The sequence below is a fragment of the Pelodiscus sinensis genome, chromosome 3 (genome assembly GCF_052426305.1).
Source record: "Pelodiscus sinensis isolate ZL-2025 chromosome 3, ASM5242630v1, whole genome shotgun sequence".
In the NCBI taxonomy this organism is placed as follows: Eukaryota; Metazoa; Chordata; order Testudines; family Trionychidae; genus Pelodiscus; species Pelodiscus sinensis.
Genome location: NC_143054.1, coordinates 123,105,418 through 123,123,852, shown reverse-complemented (window position 1 = coordinate 123,123,852; position 18,435 = coordinate 123,105,418). Strand labels below are relative to the sequence as shown.

Here is an 18,435-nt window from a genome sequence, read left to right as displayed (position 1 = left end):
GGATTCTCTTTGAAGTGAAGTATTAAAAGGTCTTTGAAGCAGGATGCAGGTAATCAAGTCATTGAAACAATGTCCTTTCTGGTTGAAATGGCAAGAAACTGTTTTTTCTTTGTGATCCTGTCTGATATCTGTTTTGTGGGCATTGATCCTTTGGCGAAGTGTCTGAGACGTTTGTCCAATGTACATAGTGGACGGACACTTTCAGCACATGATTGCATAAATTATATTTCTGGATGCGCAGGAATATGTGTTCTTGATCTTATAACTCACTTGGTTGGATCCAATAATGGTATCAGCAGAGTGAATATGTGGACAAAGCTGGCAACGGGGTTTGTTGCAAGGGAAGGTATCAGGGTTGGTATTAGTGTGGTATGTCCTGTGGTTGTTGGTAAGAACCATCTTGAGGTTAGGTGGTTGTCTATAGGAGACTATGGGTCTGTCTCCCAGAGCCTCTCGGAGTTTAGTATCCTGTTCCAGTATAGGCTGTAGTTTATTGATAATGTGTTGGACAGGTTTAAGTTGGGGGCTGTAGGTGATGACAAGTGGTGTTCTATTGTTGGTTTTCTTGGGTCTGTCTTGAAGTAGTTGGTTTCTAGGTATTCGTCTGGCTCTTTCAATTTGCTTTTTTATTTCTCTGGGTTGGTAGTTGAGGTTTATAAATGCTTGGTAGAGATCCTGAAGTTTCTGATCTCTGTCAGTGGGATTAGAGCAGATGCGGTTGTATCGAAGGGCTTGGCTATAGATGATGGATCGTATGGTGTGTTCTGGATGGGAGCCGGAAGCATGTAGGTAACTGTATGAGTCAGTGGGTTTTCTGTAGATAGTGGTGTCTAATTTTCCATTGTTGATTTGTACTGTCCTGTCCAGGAAATGGATCTTTCGTGTAGAATGGTCCAGGCGGAGATTGATGGTGGGGTGTAGGTTGTTAAAATCTCTGTGGAATGTCTCCAGTGTTTCTTGGCCATGTGTCCAGATCATAAAGATGTCATCGATGTAACGTAAGTAGAGAAGGGGTAAAAGAGGACGGGGGTTGAGGAAATGTTGTTCTAGGTCAGCCATAAAAATATTAGCATACTGTGGGGCCATGCGTGTACCCATGGCTGTGCTGCTGATCTGGAGGTATAAGTTGTTCTCAAACCAGAAATAATTGTGGGTGAGAACAAAGTTAAATAGGTCTGCTATCAGATTGGCAGTGGTGTTCTCTGGGATAGTGTTTCTAATTGCTTGTAATCTGTCTTCATGTGGGATGTTGGTGTATAGAGCTTCTACATCTATGGTGGCAAGGATGGTGTTATTGGGGAGGTTATCAATGTTTTGTAGTTTCTTTAGGAAGTCAGTAGTATCTGAGAGATAGCTGGGGGTGTTGGTTGCGTAGGGTTTGAGCAGAGAGTCTACATAGCTGGATAAACCAGTAGTGAGTGTGCCGATACCAGAGATGATGGGATGTCCGGGCTGTCCAGGTTTATGGATTTTGGGAAGCAGATAGAACAATCCTGGTCGGGGGTCAGAAGGTGTTTCTGTGTGGATTTGTTCCCGAGTAGCTGTAGGGAGGCTTTTAAGGAGACAGTGTAGTTTCTTTTGGTATTCTGAGGTGGGATCAGAGGAGAGAGGTTTGTAAAATGTGGTGTTGGAGAGTTGTCTGGTTGCCTCCTGGTTATAGTCTGAATTGTATGACCATATATACCAAAGGGATACAATCAAAAAAAGTGAACACATATAAAATATCTGATTTGTCTATTTTATATGTGTTCACTTTTTTTGATTGTATCCCTTTGGTATATATGGTCGTGCCAATTTTCTTCCACAATTTCATCTGAGGAAGTGGGTCTGCCCCATGAAAGCTCATCACCTAATAAACAATCCTCTTAGTCTTTAAAGTGCTGCATAGTCCTGTCTTTTGTTTCAGCAAGACCAGACTAACACGGCTACATCTCTATTATCCCCAAAAGGAATTTTTCTAGTCCTGTCTCCCCTACTAGGAAAGACTGATTATCTCCCTCACTTCTTTAAATGCTAAGGATTAATGCAAAAAAACCTATTCATCGGCGTATGTGTTTTGTGTTACTGTTGTTTCCAGCCAGTATGTTTTAGGGTCTTAAGCCTCCATTGGCAGTTATGAAGTTGGAGGTTTGGCCTCCCTGTGATATTCTCAGCATCACTCTTGCTTAGCATGGAACTGCTCTCCTTGCGGTGTCCATGCGTTCCTCTTCATCTCTGCACCTCTCGGGGGAGGGGAAAACACTCACATGGACACACAGCCTTTTATCTCTTCAACTCTCCTGAAATGACAGATAGCTAGAATTGTAGGGTCAATGTGCTTGTTGTCTGGCATCCTATTCTATGGTCTTTCTCTATTTAAACAGGTAGTTATTTTTTCACTTTTATATTTTGTTGCTTGTTAGTTTGCAGTTGGACCTCCCATGTGTTGTGTGCTTTCCAGACATAGAAGAATGGAGTGTCCTTACTCGGGGACCTCACGCTTGAATAAGAGTTCCAGCCTTCAAAAAATACAATATAATATGATGATTAACTTCTATGCTTGTGGAAAGCCAGCTATCCAAATAATCCTGCATTGACGCCTATTGTCGCAGTTCCCAGGCTTCTCCACTACTTCCATAAACCTGATCTCCGTGGAATGTTGTCTACATTCTCCTATAATGTAGCCTCTAAGAGAGACATGCTGTAATCTTGCTCAATGAACTCTCCTCTCTTTGTCTTCAACCTCTGGCTCTAGACCTATGTCACTTTCTTGGTCTGTGGTGCCCACCACTCCATTCTCCCCTCTTCCAGGGATATCAGCAGCCCTCAGTTCATACACTCATGTGAGTGGCCAACTAGAGCCCCAAAGTCTAGCCCTTTGCCTCAGGGGTAAGTTGTAGTCTGTAAAGGACACATTCCATAGTGGCAAAGTGCAGTGCAAGGGGAGGGGACACAGACTCACCCACTACTCTGGGTCCCCACTCAGGGACCCTCTGATGGCAGCCTTGTCCTGCCCTCCTTCTCTCTCCTTCAGTGATCCCATGACCCTGGCACCTTTTTGGCCCTTACCTCCCAGGCTGTAGACCTTCATATGTCAGGCTGGAGCTTCTTTCTGCCTCCCCTGAAACTACCCAGAACTGCTCTGTCCAAGTTGCCAATGGTTCCATTGTATACTGGGACCCAGATCCTCCTTGCTTGCTGGTCAGGGCAAGAGTGAGCTCCTTTCTGCCATGAAGCCCTTTTTATAGGGCCTAGCCAAGCCTGATTGGCTGTTTCTGGCTCAGTTTATACAGACTCCCTCCAGCCAGCTTTTAGTCCCTCTGTTACCAGAGTGGGATAGCCATTTTACTACAAAGAGATGATTCTCCTGCCAGTGTTGCCTATCTGACTGGTATCATCCCCATCCTTCCTCTTGTCCATTCTCCTAGCCACTGCTGTTCCTTTCTCCATTTCTGTATCGGTTCTTGATTTTTTTTCTGTTTCTCTCAATGTTAAAATCAGGCATAGAGATTACATGAGCTTCTTCCAACCATCTTTCCACCAGCTTGTCTTTTCTTCTGCCTAATTTGAACCTCAAGCATAGTTTCCATCTGTATCTCAAACCCGAGATCTTCTCTTCTATAAGTTCTACTAGGTGGCATGTTGTACAAACAAAGATCCTTTTCAAGTGCTCCATTCTAGAATTATGTACATACCACAGTTTGCACATCTGGTCATTTCCATTGTCTCTCCTATTCATTGGGTCATTAGCTCTGCTGCCTGTTTACCAGTCAGTCTTCCCATCTAAATTCCTGTCACAGAAAAAGGAAAAACAGGGTAGGCCAAAAAATCCCACCAACAAACTCAAATACAAACAGATCACCCCACACTGCTACCCCCATCTCTTTCAAACTCCCATGTTTACTGCTCTGTTTGCTGGCACCTATTGCCACTGAATCTTTACACAGAGATGGCCATTCCACACTCAGTGAGTCTTCATGAGGGGAATCGAGGTATCCACCCATGGGGAATAACTTGCAGGATCTGGATTTAACGTATCATCCTGAAACTGGTTTGAATATAACTATACGAGCTTGAGGTGAATTAACCTAAAATACTCAAAGCATAACTCATTCCAAATTGCTGAATTTTTCTAATTGTTAGATTGTAACTGATAACCATTGCATTTGACACAAATTCTCATAAAATCCTGAACTGGTCTAACTTTGCCTGAAATTCCACTATACTCTCTGAAATAGCCCAGGTGCACCCAAAACTCTCTCAACTTTTCGGCTTATTGCACCTGTTTCTAGATTTCATTCTAAGACCTTGAACCATTATACAGCTCTTGGTAGGAGATAACTTGTTTCAGGAGACTGTAACTACTGAATCTTATTTTGGGAGGAGGGTGACATTGAGCTCTTCAAACACCCTGCTTATTTAAACCATGATTTCCCATTCTTTAACACATACTACAAAATTGATGTTAATATACTTTGTTAGGCATCAATAAATCTTAAGGCCAGAAGAGTCCAAATTGATCCAGTCTGACCTCTATAAAAGTCCATGTCACTTTGAACCTAATAATTCCTAGAATGAGTCTCATAACTAGTGGTTAAGCTAACTAGATGCTAGACCATGTATTTCAGAAAGATATTCAAGAGATAAGGTGAGTGAGGTACTAGCTTTTATTGAACCAACTTTTTGAAAGCTTGTCTCTCTCACCAACAGTATACACAGAGCTGAAGAAGGGCCAAAGTTGCTGCAACAACAATGCATAGATGTATAATGCAGGGTTAACAATATTTGTATCTTTGCATATGCTGGTGTGTAAGTTGCAGTCCTGTCCTTTAGATAATTACCATGAGAAAATGGGTCCACTCTGCCCATACTTTTTTCCCCAGTAACTTCTTGTAGTGCGTTTTTTCCACCTCAAGACTTACATTGGAGTGAACAGTAAATGTGAGTAGAAATATATTTTGCAAATCTGGGCCTGAAATTAACACCAGTTTATGAAATTAGGCAGAAATATGTGCCTCAATGTTGATGAATTGCTCAATAACTGCAGTGTCTTTTTACTACTGTTCTTAGTTTGTCCCCTTTTTATAAAAAGAAAAACCTGTTGTTTTTTAAATTTTTTTTGCTTCCTATTTCCTGTACAGTACTGTAAACCCTGATTACCTGAATGCTGTGGAAGGGGTAGTATTTCACAAGACAGGTGAGGACTTGTCTAATAAGGAAACGGGGGGAGAGGGGGAGCAGAGGTTAGATGCAAAACTCTGGATTCAAATATAGGCAATGGGTGATGGGGGGGAGAAGAGTTTGGATAATGGGTGTAGAGAGGTGAAAAGAGGAGGTTCTGCTGTATAGTAGAAAAGCTACTTTGTCTACCCCACACTTATGACCTGTGATAAGGGTAAGTTTTCCTACAGTTTGCAGTTTTGCTAAGTAACAACTTCAAGATCAGGCCTCAGTTCAACACATTTTCTTTGTATCTTATACAATGAAGTTATCAGAGTTAGGAGTGGTGCTTTGTTTTGGGAGGAACATTATTTTTCCTTTATTTTCTTTGGCAGGAAAAACAGGACTGTTATTCTGCATTGCATTGTCAAGGAATAATAGCAAAGTATCAACAGGCATTTCACATCTCATGCAACTGGCCTTCTAATAAAATGTCATGCAGTCAGCTCTCTCGGAGAAAAAGTTAATGAGTCTTGATTATTTCTATGAAACATAGGTGTTGAATTTTTTTTCTTTCTTTCTGCCCCACTTCCATAAATCTAGCCAGCCTATTGTCAGCCACATGTTTTCTGACCTGTGCCAATTAAGTTAAATAAATTATAGCTTCTTTGATGCACTACTTTACCTAAACAAAAGCCAGATGTTTCACAGGTGACCTGATAGAATACCACCATTTCCTGATTACCATAAATAAAAGGCAAAGCTGTCCTGATGTGTGAGCAAATATATCATTCCAGCATTCCTGCCTATTTAACCCTTGCTATGTGATCAAGGTGTGAATAGCTAAAAAGCCTACCTTCCCTCAATCATTCAGAAAAGCTGCAGTTGATCTTAATATTTCCCCCAAAAAGTGCCATTCAAAAGAACAAGCTTTTCACTCCCAGTCTTCCAGTGACTCTTGCATACAGCTTGGCCTGTACCCAGAGCGTTCTTGAGGAAACAATGTTGCCTGTGCAGTTGGTCTCAATATAGAAGTAACTGGATGAAATACTATGGGCCATGATATAAAAGATATAAGATTAAATCATGGAATGGTGCCTTCTGACCTTAATCTCTGTTAATTTATGGCAATTCTTTGCAGGATCACTATTGTAAATGCTAATACTAGTTCTTAAGGATGCCCACTGTAACAGTGGCACACATATTTCCAATAGGAGAAGCAGTGGAGCGGCAGTGTTCATGTGGGGTCCAAAGACAGTTGAAGTTAAGAGTCTTTTTACTTCAGTGGGTTTTGGATGAAGCCCCTATTGCCCAAACTATCAAAGAAGCAACTGCCTAAGAGAAGAATCCTTTGCATATTTTTAAACTGAGCCTAGTACATGCAGTAACGGGATTTGTGAAGTTTAGTTAAGACTGTACTGAATGCCCGTTCATTGCAGACATAAACAATAAATTACATACCTCTCTATAAACCCACAGCAGGGATGCACCTGCTACCAGGAACATAAGACAGTTGTTACAGCTGTTTTGGGCTTCAAGATTTCTGCAAACCCAGACTTATCCGGCACTAGTGTTAATTTAATAATCTAGCAATAGCTTATAAAAAATTTGCTACCAATCCATCCAATGAAGTCTGGAAAACCATTTATTTCATTTTCAAGTTAGCTAATTAATTCTCACATTACTTTACCTCACTTTAGAGGCTAAACAAACAATTGCACTTCTTGGGAATAACTTAGTAGTTAGGAGGCAAATATAATGGAATTACACTAAAGAATTTAGGTCATTCCTCTTGATGCACTGCCCCTTCTGGGAGCAGTAAACTGGTCAGTAAAAGGGACCCAGCAAGGTTGTCAGCTCTGCTGTGTGTAGCTTAGATCAACTTGTCCCTGTAGGGCAGACCTGCCTTAGGAGTAGGTACAGAATGATGTTTGTATATGCTATCAGAGGCCATGTATCCATATCATCCCTTTGCACTGAAGGCAACTGCATCACTTGTTTCCCAGTGAATGATGTAGGAGATATCAGTCCAGTCCTGGCGTATAAGTTATAGACCTACAGCTCTACCTCTGAATCCACCCCTGGTGGGAATGGCGTAGGCAAGAGAAAGTTGTAAAACAATCCAAAGAAATATTTCCAAGGTCTGTAAGAGACCAGGCCCCCTTCATAATACAAAGGGGATGTAGGTTTTAGGCTCTTTAGGAAGTCTCATCTTCACTCTTCTACTTGGTTAAAAATGTAGTGTTAGCCTCAGGTATTTCAGCCAAAGGCATAATTCAGTTCTCCGACTCTCAGAAGGCTCAGTCTAGCTGTTATGCCCAAGCTTTTCCTTCACAGGTAATCCAGTGTCCTAGTCTAGGAGCTTGAGCTCTGCTCATTTCAAAGTGCTGTTCCTACTGTCCCAAGTCCCTGCTTTTTGAAGGACGTGCACCAACTAGACCTGACAGGCCACACCAGTGAGCAGGTTGCTTGGGACTACAGTTCTTTCACCCCTGTTGAGTGGTGGAGGAGAGACCGTTATCTGCTCTAAAGACCCAAGCTTGTAGTGATCTATTCTGTAACTGAAGCACCTGCTATAATTCCATGAAGATTTGAACTGGTTCTCCTAGCTGCAGAGTAGGATTGAATTACTGCCTCCATCAGTTATAGCTTTAGGCTTGATGGTGTGATTTAGGGACACATGTTCAGCCACAAGTGGACAGAAATTCAGTGAGCAACCTACCTGAATTATTCAGGGTTTGTCTTTTTGAATGTGATGGCTCCAAGTCAATTATTAACAGTGAGGCATGAACCCTGGTCCTGCTGATCTAAAAGCATGAGAGTACGTCTACACTATAGGACCAAGTCGAATTAAGATACCCAACTTCAGCTCTGTTAATTGTGTAGTTGAAGTAGCTGAACTCGACCTTTGGCACTATCTATACTGCAGGAAGTCAAAGGAAGAACACTCTTCTTTCGACTTCCCTTACTCCTCATCAAAGCAGGGTTACTAGCATTGACCAGAGTGCCCCTCTTACTTCGAATTAGCTGTCTTAACTAGAGCACTAATTCGAATCCTGGGAGAGCGACAGTGACAGCTTTGATCTTCCTCCGTAGTGTAGACATACCCAGAGTTGTCACTGGTTGACTTATAAAAAACCAGATTTTTCCTCCTTAACAACTGTAGGGGATTCATAAACCTCTGAGCATGGACTGGCCACAAGATGGGGACATACTGTATAAGTAGGGGCTACATTTAATTTAGACTCTCAAAGTCTCATTTCACTGTGTTGTTCCTCTCAATTTTTGGCTCATGTTTCCAGTCCCCTCTACTTTTTTCCTCTGGTTCCATGTTTATATATATCAGAGTTTGGTTTACCATAAAAAATTGCAACATTAGGTATAAATCTTCAGGGTTATGCAAATCAGATAAAATTAAACCCTTATGAAAGGAATAAGGGTAAAATTTTACCTTTGCAGTTCCTTGTTACACCTGACACTACTTCAATTGATTCACTTGGTTGAGTTTGAAATACTCTCATATGATTGGTCATACTGCTTACAGGTTACTTTCTTCTACAATAACTTTTACGTAACTAGTCTATGAAGATTGAGGTATTTGCCAAGACTTTTTCTTTCCAGTTTTGTTTTAACAGTTAGAACTTTTCTTCAAAAATCTGCTTATCTAATCTAGTCCTCATTCCTTATTGGGGAATATCTGTTTAAAGAAATAAACTTAGAGTCAGTACATAGGTTCCAATAGTCCCATGTTAAATATAATCCCACATTGAGAAAAGTATTGTATGAATCTCTCTAGCAGTTTCTCAATCCATGGGTTATGACCAAAACTTGGTCACCAAAATGCGGGGAAGAGTTGTGAAAGGAGAGGAACAACAGGGGCAGAGATGACAGGTCCTGGGGGATCTTGTCCTGCCTGTAGCATGTTTGTAGAGCTCATCCCATAATGCGAGATGCTCTAAGTCCAGGCCCTGCTATGGGAAGTGTAACCTGTTGCACAGGGTCACAGTACCACTTTACATTTATCAATATTAATTTATCATTTATCAGTTTCATTTGCCATTTTGTTGCTCAATCACTTAGTTTGGTGAGATCTTTTTGAAGCTCTTCACAGTCTGCTTTGGTCTTAACTATCTTTAGCAGTTTGGTGTCATCTGCAAATTTTACCACCTCACTGTTTACCCTTTTCTCTACATCCTTTACAAATCAGTTGAATAAGATGGGTCCCAAGACAGACCCTTGGGGGACCCCACTAGTTACCCCTCTCCACTCAAAAAACTTACCATTTATTCCTACCCTTTGTTTCCTGTCTTTTAACCAGTTATCAATCCATGAGAGGACCTTCCCTCTTATCCCATGACAACTTACTTTACTTAAGAGTTTTTGGTGAGGGATCTTGTAAAATGCTTTCTGGAAATCTAAGTATACACTATATCCACTGGATCCCCATTATCCACATGTTTGTTGACTCCCTTAAAGAACTCTAGTAGATTAGTAAGGCATGATTTCTCTTTACAAAAGCCATGTTGACTTCCCTCCCCTCTCCCCCCCAAACAAATTATGTTCATCTATGTGACTGACAATTTTATTCTTTACTGTAGTTTCAATTAATGTGCCCGATACTGACATTACACTTACTGGTCTATAATTGCCAGGATCACCTCTATGGACCTTTCTCTATTCCTTAAAAAAGGGATAGAGAATATCTTATTGCCTCTATCTAAAACCATGGTACGCTCACATCTTGAATACTGCATACAGATGTGGTCGCCTCATCTCAAAAAAGATATATTGGCATTGGAAAAGGTTCAGAAAAGGCAACAAAAATGATTAGGGGTTAGGAACGGGTCCCATATGAAGAGAGATTAAAAACACTTGGACTTTTCAGCGTAGAAATGACTAGACTAAGGGAGGATATGATAGAGGTCTATAAAATCATGACTGGTGTGGAAAAAGTGAATAAAGAAAAGTTATTTACTTATTCCCATAACATAAGAACTAGGGGATCACTAAATGAAATTAATAGACAGCATGTTTAAAAGAAACAAACAGAAGCGTTTCTTCACTCAGTACATAGTCAATCTACGGAACTCCTTGCCTGAGTTCCCCATGCCTCTATTTCTGGGAATGGGTGACAGGAGAGGGGTCACATTAGGATTATGTTCTGTGACCCCTCCTTCTGGGGTATCTGGTATTGGCCACTGTTGGCAGACAGGATACTGGGCTAGATGGACAGTTGATCCGACCCAGTATGGCTGTTATGTTCAGATTTGCTCCAATCCCACAGAAACAAACACCTACAGGATCTCTATTAGGCATTCTAACAACTTAAATGCCCACCCGGGATGTGAAAAAACAGATTGACAGAGCCAGATGAATATCTAGGCATCACCTTCTTCAAGATGGGCCCAACAAAGAAAACAACAGAACACCACTAGTCATCACCTCCAGACCCCAACTTAAACCCCTTTTAGAGCATCATTAAGAATCTACAATCTGTCCTGGAAAACGATCCATCACTCTCACTGGCCTTGGGGGACAGGCCAATCCTCGCCTACAGACAACCAACTAACCCAAACAAATTCTATCCAGCAACCATGCATCCCACCTTCATCATAATCATCCAAGAACCCACCCCTGCAATCAACCCTGGTGCCAACTCTGTCCACACATCTACACAAGCGACATCATCACAGTACCTAATTACAGAAGCCACCACATCAAAGGCTCATGCCACTGCACATCTATTAATGTGATCTACACATCAAGTGCCAACAATGCCCCTCTGCCATGTATATTGGCCAAACTGGACAGTCTCTATGACAAAGGATTAATGGACACAAATCAGATATTTGAAATGGTAACACACAGAAACCTGTTGGGGAACATTTTAACTTGCCCAGGCACTCATTAATGGATTTAAAACTGGTTATTTTCTTACAAAGTAATTTCAGGAATCAATTAGAGAGCGTCTGTGGAACTGATCTTCATGTGCGAATTTGACGCACTCTCTCATGGCTTGAATAAAGACATGAACTGTGTGGGTCATTATATTCAATGCCCAAATGACATCAAAAGCTAAGTATTGGGCACTTACAGATCATTCTATTAGTCTCATTTAGCATGGACACTTTAATTGACTTGTTTTGGTTGTTTTTCCCCTCTCCTCTCCCTTCTAGTTCTGCTTTTTATTTGAAGCCCTGCGCCTCTTGTTCCATATTTGTAATATGAAGAAGTTGGTTGTGCCCACGAAAGCTCATGATACTATCTATATATTTTTGTTTAGTCTCTAAGGGCACTTTTACAGAGCAGGGCAAAAGTCAAATTAAGTTACACAACTTGAGCTACATGACTTGCGTAGCTTAAGTCAACACAGCTTAATTCAGCTTTTGGCATTGTCTACATAGCAGGAAGTCAAAGGAAGAACACTCTTCCTTCAACTTCCCTTACTACTCATGAAATGAGTGTTACAGGAGTCAGAGTAAGAAATCCTCTAGCTCACCATTATTGAGAAATAATGGCTTGTAGTCTAGGCATGCACTATGTTTTTTCGGAATAATGTCAGCCCACTGAGCCACCCCGGAATAATGGCTGCTCCTCCAAGACCATGATTTTCAGACACTTAAAGATGTAATTTCATGCCTGACTGCTTAATAAAATATATCTAATTTCCATTTCTTTAAATTTAAACCAGGAACCTGGCGTCAGTGGCATTTTAAATTTCTCCAAGTCTGTGACATTTGTAACTGTTCAGATGTTAACACAAACCATTCATCCATTCACCTTGGTAACTGCATACTTCTGGTTTTTATGTGCTGGGCTTAATATCAAAGAAGGTTTTTTCATTGCAGAGATTTTACAAGCTAAGCCTCAATTCATAACAGACCTTGTTCAGCATACGCTAAACAGAGTAGGCAGTTTTACATAGGTATAAAACAGGTGAACCCTGTTCAAGCCTTAAATTAAAATCTTCCTCAAGTTTTTGACAGCCAGGAAGAATTTCTCAGCAGAGTTAATGTCTTGGCTGCTCCTGTCTTCACCACAGGTTATCACCATTTTTGGTATTCCTACTGAGTTTTTTTTTACCTCCTATCTTTGCATTGAGAGGGTTTCACAGCCAGGTTGTCCAAAAAAGGAGCCAGGTTAGTGATGGATCAATAGAACAAACCTCTTTACTAAAAGCCAAATGTCCCATGACAGCTGTATTTGATAGAAACTACGTGTATAAGGTAATATCTTTATTGGACTAACTTCTGTTAGTAGAAGAGACAAGTTTTCAAGCCTCACAGAGCTCCTCTTCAAACTCGGAAAAAGTATCTAGAGTGTCACAAGTAAGGTCCGAGTAGGTACAGATTGTTAAGCATAAGGAGTTAACACATGTCAGGAGAAAGAAGGTTTTAGTAGGTTGCAAACTGTTGTAATAAGCCATAAAACCAGTGTCTGGGTTGAGACTGATTTTTAGGCCAACTCTGTACTATAGATCTACCCCCACATGATGCAGCGATACCGACCTAACCCCCATAACATTATGTCAACTGGAGAATGTCTCCCCCTGACATAGCAACCACCTCTCTGGGACATGGATTATGTAGATAGGAGAAGCTTTCCTGTTGCTGTAGGTATTGTCTTCGCTAAAGCACTGTAGCTGTACTTCTGTGGCATTGTACATGAAGACAAGACTGTAGTGTCCAGCAGAGTTATTTGTTTAAGTTCCCAGGCTCTTTTTTTTTTTAAGGTCACAAGCAAGTTTCCTTTGAGGATGAGGATTGAAAGGTCATATATGGAGTGCCACTTTGTAAAAAGTATTTGTGTGCAATGTCATACTGTCTAAAGTGGCTCACGCTGTGAGTGTGAACCTCAGGGCAGACACCCCAAACTGATGGTATGTTCTAAAATTAGATTTCACCAAGCCAGAAACAAGTGTGAACTTTTGGATCTCTATAACCGTCTTATCATGCAGTTACAAGCAGTTCTCTTAGGGTATGTCTACACTGCATTCCTCTTTCGAGAGAGGAATGCAAATACAGCTGAGCAAAATTGCAAACGCAGTGCGGATTTGAATTTCCTGTGCTTCATTTGCATAATTGCGTCCGGCCACTTTTTTGAAATACGCTATTTTGAAAAAAGAAACGCTGTCTAGACGCAGTTATTTCAAAAGAAACCCTTCTTTCGGAATTACCCTTACTCCTTATAAAATGAGTTTTAAGGGTAATTTCAAAAGAAGGGTTTTCTTTTGAAATAACCGCATCTAGACAGCATTTCTTTTTTCAAAATAGGGTATTTTGAAATAGCAGCCGGACGCAATTATGCAAATGAAGCATGGGAAATTCAAATCCGTGCTTCATTTACAATTTTGCTCAGCTACATATGCATTCCTCTCTCGAAAGAGGAGTGCAGTGTAGACATACCCTTAGGCTCTCTAGTCTACCTTGACAAAGTGGATTGAGTGATAAATGGTCACGTAAACCAAGAATCACACCACATTCCAGTTGTTTCCCATTCCAAGAGACCAGTCACTTACCTCAGATCAACTGACATTCTAGATCCTGCACCAAAGATAATGCCTATAGCTAATCCTGAAAACATTATCTACTTATTTATTTACTAGGAAAAAAGAATGAGAATTATTCACAAGTTAAAGCAAGCAAATGGTAACTCACTGGTGTGTATACATCTGAATCCTAAGCGATCATTGCAACTCTGTCACTATCTCATCAAGGTGTCTTCCAGAGCAGCCCTACAGAGCAGCCTCTGGGGGGTCTCTGGTTTCTTATTAGAGTCTCTTGATCCTCCGAGTTCAAACAGCCAGAAAGATGCAGTTATTCCTCTCAGGGATTTATCCCATCATCTTTAACTCTGGGGGAAGGGAATGTGAATTCACATGCATGTCTCCTCTATGTGGGTGGAGGGAGGGAGCAATCATCAAAGTACACCACATGTTGTGATAGGCATGTGTAGGTCCCATGGATCTTGATAGGGGTGTTGTAGGGGTATAGATCATTGCAGTGGTGGAGATATATCTGCATCTGTTGTTCTGACAGGGTCTGCTGCTGCTTTGAGTTGATGTGACTTGGTCTGTGGGGAGCTTGCTTGGCAAGCTTGGAAAGGTTAGGAGGTTATTTAAAGGCCAGAAGAGAGGTTTCAGAATAGTCTTTCAGGATGTGGTCCAGTGTGCAGTGCTACAGGATAAGTAATAACTAAGGTGTGATGTTGGATCTCTTCCCCCCCCCCCACCCGTGTTGAAGCTGGTACTCTCAGACCAGGGGTGGGCAGAATGTAGCCCACAGGCTAGATCCTGCCCATGGCCCAGCAGGAGCCTCAAACAGGCTCCCTGGCTGCCCTGGCCCCTCAGAGAAATCAGATGTGATGGCGTTGTACATCTGTGAGTGCTACAAGCCTGCAGGGAGAGGGGAAGAGGCTTTGTGTGCTGCCCTGGGCCCCAGCACACGCTCTCAGCTCCCATTCCCCCTTCCGCTGGGTTTGTAGCATTTAATGCAGCCCATGGCCCCAGCCAGCTGCTCTGGGTACTTGCAGAGGCATGGAAGGCAGGGAGCCTGGCTGAGAAACCTGATGGGCAGGGCTGCTAGCTGGGAGCCACCCAGGTAAGTGCTTCTTGGCTAGAGCCTGCTTCTGAAACCCTAGCCCCTCCCTTCCCCCAACACTCTGCCCCCCTCCTGCACCCATACTCCATGTAACTTAAACTCTCTGCACCCCTGTTCCTGGACCCCCTCCTGCACTCTGTTCTCCTACCCCAGGTCACAACCCCCTCCTTCGTCCAAACTCCCTCCCAGATCCCATACCCCTTCTGCACCCCAATACCTTACTCCAAGTTCCCTTCTGCACCCACCCTCTATCCCAGACCCAACACCTCCTCCCTTAATATTATGGAAGAATGCCACCCTTGACTACTTACCAAAATCTTGGAGTGGCCCCATAGCAAAAATTATTGCCCATCCCTGTCTGAAATTATATACACGGCCTATTCCATGATGCAATCTACTTCTCTGACTTGCATATTGTAGAAAATTACTGACACACAAATGTGTATCAAACTCGCAAACAGGAATTCTTCATATTTAGTTAAAAAGTCATTCTGACATTTGATATTATGTGTCTGTAAAGCACCATGAGATTATGTAACATAGGCTACGTCTAGACTGCAAGCCTCTTTCGAAAAAGAGCGCCTAGATTAAAACCAGTACTTTCGAAAAAGCAAGCCGCTTTTTCAAAAATGAACACCCTGGCAGTCTGGTTGCTCTCTTTCGAAAAAGCACAGTTTGCATTACATAGCGCCTTTTTTTGAAAGAGTACTTTTGAAAAAAAGGCATTATTCCTTGTAAAACGAGGTTTACCGCAGTCGAAAAAACTGCTGCATTCTCTTGATTTACATTCGAAAGAACATGGCAGCAGTCTAGACGCAGGTAAAGTTTTTTTTTTCGAAAAAAGGCCACTTTTTCCAAAAAAAAGCCTGCAGTCTAGACACACCCATAGTGGTGTTCATAACAGTACTTCCCTAGAGTTCTTCTCAACCCCATTCCTATCAGTTTGAGAGGAAAGGAGAGCCACCAGTAGGCTAGTTTGAATTTTATAACATCTGCTGGCTTTATTGATAACAGCTTTGGTGAACCTGCCTGAAGAATTTTGGGTTCCAGAGACCAGAGAAATGTGCCTCTGTACTTCAGAGACCCCTGGCCTTTATACTTGGACCAGACTAGATTGGGTGGGATTAAAAATTGAAAGATTTTGAAGGGTAGTAAGATATTACTTTCTGCTTTACATTGTAGTGAGTTTAGTGTTTGTTTGCAGATAATTAATTTTGGAGTGTTACTTTCTTGTGTTCATCGTATTGAAATGCAACTGTGTATGTGTTATTGTGATATTATATGTAACTTCTCTAGAAAGAGGGAGATGCTAATGTAATTCCTGTGGCTAATGTAATTCCTGTGGTCTATAACCTTTTATATTTACCCACTGGAAATATTCTCATATACTAGTTCAGACTGAATGTTTCAGGAATCAAGTGAAAGAGAAAGAATTCTTGGCAAAATAGCCTGTTTTTAAACAGGCTCATGGTCTAAATGGACAAGACTTTTGGTCCAGAATGCCCCAGTCATTAGGGAAGGACTGGAAGGACTTAGCCTCCTGAGGCCGCATAAGAATGAGTAAATAGATCTCTTGCTGAGAGAAACACACTGAAGGCAGGAAACTGTTCGACCTCAAAATACTCTGGTTAGAAGGGAATGAAACAAGTGTTCACCCGAGAAGTGCAACAGTTGAGGAGCTGGAAGCCTGAGAGGAAGATGCTCTTGCTAGACCACTGGGAAGTACAGATGCAGTTGCCCTGAACTGTGACAAGGTATAGAACACAATCTGAATTAAAGTCCAGGACATAGTGACTCTAGACATCAAAGTCTGTTGAGCTACGTCTCATTCTCTGCACCTCAAATTATTAGAGCCCTGCATGGATACAAATTTGTATTGACAGCCACATTCATATCTGGAAAAAAAAGAGCCATGGATATCCACATCCACATCCATGGATGCAGATACCTACAGATATAAAACAGATATCCACTAATTTGCAGGGCTCTACAGATTATCGTAGGCCATGTCTATATGGCAATTTTGGTGTGTGGCAAGTTGGGGTGTAAGACACAGCACTTTATCCTGCTGTGCACTATTTGGCCATGTGGACTCTGCTACAGCCAACCAAAAGTTCCATGCATGGCAGCAGGGTACATGGTAGTCAAGAGCACTATAGATTTACATCCCAGCTTGTTGTGCACTCAATTGCCATGTAGGCAAGCCCATAATATCAGCAGTTCCCTTGAAGTCTTTGGATCTTCTATAGCTATTCCTCAGGCATCTCGCAGTTTGGGGAATGTGACCTCACCAGTGCTCTGCTCTCGATAATTTGTATCTTTATCTACTGACATGAACGCATAAATCCAGTTGGCCACATTTTGCTCTTGGTTAGTCCCTCAATCCACTAATTTCATGGCTATAATTAACAGCACGATTTAACCCACTGTCTGGTCTGGCATAGGAGCACGATTAGGAAAACTATGTTCTACATGAACATCCACCGCTTCAGGGCTGCCACTAACATGTTGTAGTGAGACAGTCACTTCACCTCTCTGTGGTTTGTTTTCCTCAACTAAATGAAATGTAGTTACCGGTGCCTGATTCATTCCAGGGCTGAGCCCCAGCACTTGTAGGGTTGGCAATTCATAGCGCTGGCTCCTCTGGGTGTGGCATGTTAGTTATGAAAGCAAAAAACCAAATTGCATGAGCCCTGGCACCTCTTTCATTACAAATTAAGTGCTGAGTGTTTCTCTCATCCTTTGAGAGCTGCTGATGAAAAATGTCATGCAGGGGCTTAGTAGTATTAAAGTGCTCCACTGCCAATGTGAAGAAACCATTATTTTGCACAAACATTTCAACTAAATTTATGTGTTTGACAAAAAATACTACAGAGCTCATAAAACACCAGCAGGAGAACCTTGAGCCCGGAACATTCAACTTCAAAACACCATTTGTTTAATTTTACTTCAAGGTTGGTCTTTTTTCTCCCCTCTCAGCCATTAGTAGTTGTTCCTAAATCAGACTGTTTCCCACTTGTCTGCAGTCTCTGGGAAAGTATTTGAGAAACAGAGGCCAAGAATGATTTGAGAATAAAATGGCTGCAGCAAATAGGCAAAGTAAGTGGATTTGAGTTTCTGTATGCACACTGGTTTGGGCTTCACTGCAAACTCATTAGAACAGGTTGACAGTACCAATGACAAGTGAGAGAACTCACAGATGAAATATTTCTCATGGCTAGAGACAGGGCAACAGGTTAACCCGCTGCTGAAGGATTAACTGTTCATCAGTTATGTGCTGACATGTCTTTAAAACATTTCACCTCTCGGTCTATGATTCACTTGATTTCTGACTTTCCTGGCAACCCTGGGACTCCTAGTTTTTTGGTCCTGTCAGAGATCCTTTGACATGAGAGATGATTTGAAAAATAGTGGGGTGCTGAATTCCTCCATAGATGCATTATGGGGTTTCATAGTACGTCCAGTCTTCCACGGTGATGTAGGGCATCCAAAATGCAACAGATACGCAACTGTACACTTAGAATGATAATTATTTGGATGTGGGATATCTGAATCACAATGAACTGAAATACTTAGTGGGTAACCACACCCATTCAAATGCTGAACTATGTTTCTGAAGGGCAGGACTTAGTCAGAATTGTACATCTGGCTGAAAAACGTTATGAAGATTTGGTGGAAATTAAGCCTCACTCCTGCA

The 18,435-nt window shown here is 41.7% G+C and overlaps 1 long non-coding RNA gene across 1 annotated transcript in view; it reads left to right on the top strand.

The window, feature by feature from the left end:
• Positions 1-18,435, top strand: part of LOC142827645 (uncharacterized) — a 119,978-nt gene that overhangs the window by 56,744 nt on the left and 44,799 nt on the right. The window lies entirely within an intron of this gene.